We start from the raw sequence: 6,589 nt of genomic DNA, 5'->3' as shown, positions 1-6,589 counted from the left end.
AATGAAGTGGGGAAAATATTCACTCCTCCATCCCCATCTCACAAACCAGCATTGCTTGACACCCATTCAGCTGAATTTATCACAAGAACACAGCAATTAGGTTTTGCTGTCACAGGCAACTGAAGGGTTCCTATGCAGAAACTGGGCCCTAGAAGTAGGGCCTGGAAAAGAAACAAGCCAAATAGTGTGGAATTGTCTAAGGCAGGGTTGGGTGAATGGCAGTGAAAAGCCCTCTATCTTGAGTTGGGAAATGGGCAAACCAGTTTTATGGCCTCAAAGTGGTCATTGTTTGTAAACTGTGTGCCTAGTAGGGCCAGGGCCTTATGGGATTTTGTAGAGGATCGAGATACTGGCGTTGATTTAGTTGCTCCTTGTGGTATTCAGAAAGGTTCTACAAGCAAGAGACAAATTTTGGGTGGTGAAACTGATCCATCTGAAAGCAGAGAGGGAAGAAAACACAGCTCTCCTAAGAGAAGCCCTGTAGCCTACACTCCAAGTTGGCTGAGTGATGACTATTGTACAAAGTGGACAAAGCCCAGTTATCTGCCCCAAGGTGAAGTAGGACCAGTGAAGGCAGAGACCTCGGGGGAGCCAGAGCCTGATCGTCTCAGTCTTTCCCAGACACCTTAGGCCTGGGAAAGATACCAATTATCCTCACGGGGCCTCTCCAACCCCGGGTATTGTTGTGAACTGTCCTAAAGCAGAAACCAAGGAGGTCATTAAACTCAGAGACAGGGGAATGGGCTTAGCCAACACAGATTGATGCTGAGAGACAAAACCACCCAGTCTGGAATCTAGTGTTTGGTAACTGTCTGCTTTTGTCATCAGTCTATAGAATTGACCAGAAGCAAAGAGATGCCTAACGTCCTCAGTTGATAAAGGGGTCATCTTGCTGGAGAAACCTCTAGCTTCACCATCAAGGACGTGTGAGTGCACCTAGCTTACCACCAGGAGGCGGGTGCTACATCCCAGAAGGGGACTGCTTCCCCATGCCTTCCGCAGATGTGGCCACGACAAAATGGACAAGGTTGATCTTCCCAGGGAGCAGAAACCAGGAGCAGCAGGCAGGTCGCCTAAGAAACTCACGCCTTTGTCAGAGTGGGGAGGCCCTGCTTCTCTTCTCCAGCAGAACGTGAGCTATGTGAGGATTCGGGGACCACCGAGGGTGATTTCTCCCCTCCCCCTTTCTAAATGGATATTGTATTGCAGATATTCTGTTGTCTTATTCTCATCTTGTATTGTGACCGTTAGGGATGGTTAATGTTATCCTTTAACTGTAGGTCTTTTGTTTTGTTTTGTTTTGTTTGCGGTACGCGGGCCTCTCACTGTCGTGGCCTCTCCCGCTGCGGAGCGCAGACTCCGGACGCGCAGGCCCGGCGGCCACGGCTCACGGGCCCAGCCGCTCCGCGGCACGCGGGATCCCCCCAGACCGGGGCGCGAACCCGCGTCCCCTGCATCGGCAGGCGGACTCTCAACCACCGCGCCACCGGGGGAGCCCTAACTGTAGGCCTCTGAATTATGAGGTGCCACATCCAGAAAGAAACAAGAAGGAGGATCATCACCCAGAGGTCCTGCGCTTGAAGCTCGATGTAAAACAGGATGAGACTTTGGCTTGTCTCCTTTGAGAGGGGGGTGAGTGCCTTTGGCATAACGCATGTGACATAGTGACATTATGATAAGGAGCATTTTTGCAAGTAAATGAATGGAAAGAAGAGTGTGCGTGTGGGTGCTAGGCAGCTGCTGGGCGCTGGGGAAGGGGGGGGAGGTTAGACGACAGTGGACATCAGTTGTTTTACATACTTTATGCATCATTTCCCCATATTCTAGTAGGATCAATGTCACCTTGCTGCCAATCTGGGCACGACGAATTTCCAATCATTTGGATCATTTCCTTAGGATAGTGTCCAAAATTGGAATTTCAGAAGGTATAAATAGTTTCATGGCTCTTACTAAATATTTGAAGACTGCCTCCAAAACGAGAGCAATTGACATTCCTACCGGTAATATAGGAGAGTGTTCCTATATATTTCATCAACTACTTCTGAAGTTTAATGCTCCACAAATATAGCCTTCAGCTTTGAGGGAATAGGCAAGCGTCTATGGTTATCCTCTACATAGATTGACGAAGAATCATGCCTCCGGGTTTGTTTGTGATCCATGTGATAAAGCTGCACACCCAAAGAGTTCTCCTCTTCGGACAGTGATTTTCTGGCTGCGGCTCAGAGCATCATTCCACTTCCTGCCTTTTCCTCCTGGCATCTCATTCAAATCCGAACACTCTAAGACAGCGATTGAGACATCAAAATCTACTCTAGTGTGGTGTGAGGCATCTCAGGGTCCCAGGTAGGTACTCTATATAGGTGATCACTTTAGTCACATCTTATTTGGTTCAAATTAGCTTCTAAATCAGGCTTTTCCAAGTTTTGGAAACATAGACAAAATTTTAAACCCGAAACTCAAAATGATACATGCTTGTGAGTGTCATCAGTCCAAAATTCACAGTCTGCAGAGAAGAAAATACGATCGCCAAAGTTTAAGGGTCTTGCCCAAGTGCACACAGTTAGCCAAGGACTGAGATTTCTGGACTTGTAATGCCACTAGAAACTGGGACTATGGTGGTTCTGAACATGGCAGTCATTACTCATTGCCTGGTCCTCACATCCGGAAACATCCAGCTTCCCTCTCCTCTAGGCTCCACAGCTTGGCTAAGACTGGGGCTACTCTCAAAGATGGGACAGATCTTTCTCCCTGAAGACCCTTTCAGTTCAGGAGCTTGCAAATACCATTCTGTCACTGTCATGTTTTCACGCCTCCAGCCCTCCCCTCAGGGCTTCCATCCTCTGCCCGGATATAGTGTCAAGGAAACTGCAGGTACAGGGATAACCCCAGACTCAGAGCTGTCTTTGAAGAATAGGGGGGGAAGTGGGGGTGAAGGAATGCCTTTCATCAGTCTGTTACTTCTAGTCTCAATCCAGGAAACCCTTAGATCAGTGGATCTTATATTTCTTTTGGCCACAGGCCACCTTAGGAAACTGATGAAAGCAACAGACACTCTCTCAAATTCACATTAGCACAAAATTATACCTACAATTTCAGGGCCATCAAAGACCATCTGAATCCCATCCAAGGTCAACGGGTAAGAGATTTGATCACAGTGGTTACATCCTAGTCTTCAGCAGAGATACTTTCTAATAATCATGGGGAGAATTTGAACCCTGCAGGTTACTTCCTTGTCTCAAGCAAAACTGGATAATTGTTGTGTCTGGAGTGGAAGGTGGGGGATTTTTTTCGTGGCAGATTTTTTTCCTAGGCTCATTCACACGGATGGCCTCCTAGAGAACTGTAGGGCTGTTATCACAGTAGGTGGCTACCCGAAGTCTTCCTGCTAATTAATGTACCTCTTGGGCGCGGGATACATTATCCTGCACTGACTGTCAAAAATAGTTTCAGTCTCCAGGAGGGGCTTTAACATTAGGAACAAAAAGCTGCTTATAGTTGCTTTTGGTTAGCTTTTAAGATTATAGCCGAGTTAACGCATAGTTATTTTTGCAGAGTAGTAAAGTAAGCTTGCCAGATAAAGTCCTTTACCATAGTCTCTCCCCACTTGCTATGGTTATGTCCCTGAAAACCACCATGGTAAGAGAATTTACAGTTGATGAACTTATGACCTTACAGGGAAAGTAGAATCAGGAACCGGAAGTCAACTCTGTGTCTATAAAAGGTCTTAGAAAGATTTTTTTGGCTTTCACTAAAATGAAATGTTAAAGACGGCACATCAAATAAAAAGAACGTCAATGTTTTATATAGGTTTTAATTTAGAAAGAGCCATGAAGAGTTCTGTACAATTTCCATCTACCATTCCTTAATCATTACAGCATTTTTAGGAACCCTCTCTTCCTCTTTTTTTTTAACATCTTTATTGGAGTACAATTGCTTTACAATGGTGTGTTAGTTTCTGCTGTATAACAAAGTGAATCAGCTATACGTATACATATATCCCCATATCTCTTCCCTCTTGCGTCTCCCTCCCTCCCACCCTCCCTATCCCACCCCTCTCGGTGGTCACAGAGCACCGAGCTGATCTCCCTGTGCTATGCGGCGGCTTCCCACTAGCAATCTATTCTACGTTTGGTAATGTATATACAACCCAATCCAAAAATGGGCAGAAGACCTAAATAGACATTTCTCCAAAGAAGATATACAGATTGCCAACAAACACATGAAAGAATGCTCAACATCATTCATCATTAGAGAAATGCAAATCAAAACTACAATGAGATATCATCTCACACCGGTCAGAATGGCCATCATCAAAAAATCTTCCTCTGTTTTACCTTTATTACAGTTGTTTATTTTTAAAGTAGCACTCTTGTAACAATTTAATTGTATAGAAGTGCTATAAAGTAAAAAAGCAAAAGTCTCTCAAATCTCACTCCCCAGTCATAGATAATCACTATTAATGGAAGGACATTTGGGCTGTTTCCATTTGGGCTTTTTTTGGTTCATTTTTCAGGTTGATGGTTGAGGCTGCTGGATTTTAAGGGTCCCGTGAAGCTGGGGAGAAGGGGATGGGAATAGTCCAAGTTAAAAAGCCATAAAGCCTGCAGTTCTCACTGTTCTTATGAGATTCAGCAGTTTTGCTTGAATAAAAGCATCTCAGAGTGTTGCAAGCCTTTGGTTAATTTCCAGAGTTCTGAACAAGTGGACACTGACAATTTCTGCCAGCGTTTCTTTGCTTTTATGGAGGAGCAGGTTTATGGATGTCCTCACCCTGCCATTCCGGACTTCCCATCACTATCCAAGCCTTTTTAATTTCTCTCTTTTTAAAAAAATATGGAGGCCACTTGGCAAGGAACTGTGGGCAGCCTCTAGAACCTGAGAGCGACCCCCAGCGGACAGCCAGCAAGAAAGTCATAAAACCACAAGGAAAGGAATTCTATTAACAACCAGGGATCTTGGAAGAGGACCCTGAGCCTCAGATGAAAATTGCAGCCTGGTTTCAACCCAGAGCAGAGGACCCAGCTAACCTGTTCCCAGACTCCTGACTCTTGCCCTACTTCTCCCTGGCCTGTCCCTTTCCCTGCCAAGGCCCCAGTTCAGAGTGGACACCCTTCCTCTAAGACAATTAAGGGGCTTGCACTAATGGAGTTAGTTTTCACAAATATCTTCTAGGATCCACAGAAACCAGAAGTCTTTCATTCCTGGTAGTTGTTGGAAAGTGGCCAGGTGCTGAGGAAAGAATTTATTTTTAATATTTTATTTTTTTAAATTTATTTATTTTATTTTTATTTATTGTTTTTGGCTGCATTGGGTCTTTGCTGCTGTGCGTGGGCTTCTCATTGCGGTGGCTTCTCTTGTTGTGGAGCACGGGCTCTAGGCACGCGGGCTTCAGTAGTTGTGGCTCGTGGGCTCAGTAGTTGTGGCTCACGGGCTCTAGAGCGCAGGCTCAGTAGTTGTGGTGCACGGACTTAGTTGCTCCACAGGATGTGGGATCTTCCCAGACCAGGGTTCGAACCCGTGTACCGTGCATTGGCAGGTGGATTCTTAACCGCTGCACCACCAGGGAAGCCCAAGTCATGCATTTTACGTTCATGGGTACCGTACATGAGACAGCATCAGGCTGGCCAGGAAAGGTATAGAAAAAGAACCCATGAACATTCCAGTTTCCCAGCCTTTTTTTTACTCCCACAACTGGACATGTGCATGGACTTGAGCTTTGGAAATGTTCCCAGCAGTTCTTTAACATATCAGTAAATCTTTCATCTTCAGCAAGTCATGTCCAGAAAAGCTCTAAGTCATTTCAAAATGTAGGGTGACAAGAGGGAAGAGATATGGGAACATATGTATATGTATAACTGATTCACTTTGTTGTAAAGGAGAAGCTAACACACTATTGTAAAACAGTTATACTCCAATAAAGATGTTAAAAAAAAATGTAGGGTGCTTCTCCCCTGATCCATACCCACATCCTATTCATGCTGAGAAAAATATATCTTAGTACTAGGCAGAAGGCTCCCCTGCCCTCCCAGCCTTTCCTTCTACTCGGTGGGCAAAGCCATCATTACTCAGATGTTTCGTTTTCATGGAATACAGCCCAGGAGGAAGGAAGAAGTCCTGGGATCTGTTTTCTTCCCTCCTCATCGCCATCTGCTGGTAGATTGTTGCATTTCAGATGTGTATGCAGAGTCTAATTAAATAAGTAGTGCCAGCCTACTTACTGCTGGCCACAAGGTGCCAAGGCTCTGCAGAGGAATCCATTCCTGCAGTCCTGGGCCAGGACACACCACAAGCACCATGAAACCCTACTCCTTGTTTTACCCAGGCCAGGGTGGCCGAGGACAAGGGCTACATCAAGCATTCCCAGCCCCAGTGAGAGTGGTTTTGGGATCAGGAATCAAGAAACTAAGGCTTGGGGGCTTCCCTGGTGGTGCAGTGGCTGAGAGTCCGCCTGTCGATGCGGGGGACGCGGGTTCGTGCCCCGGTCCGGGAGGATCCCACATGCCGCGGAGCGGCTGGGCCCGTGAGCCATGGCCGCTGAGCCTGCGCGTCCGGAGCCTGTGCTCCGCAACGGGAGAGGCCACAACAGTGA

The sequence above is a fragment of the Physeter macrocephalus genome, chromosome 21 (assembly GCF_002837175.3).
Source record: "Physeter macrocephalus isolate SW-GA chromosome 21, ASM283717v5, whole genome shotgun sequence".
NCBI lineage: Eukaryota > Metazoa > Chordata > Mammalia > Artiodactyla > Physeteridae > Physeter > Physeter macrocephalus.
The sequence above is the reverse complement of the archived record's forward strand: the minus strand, read 5'-3'. Positions refer to the sequence as shown.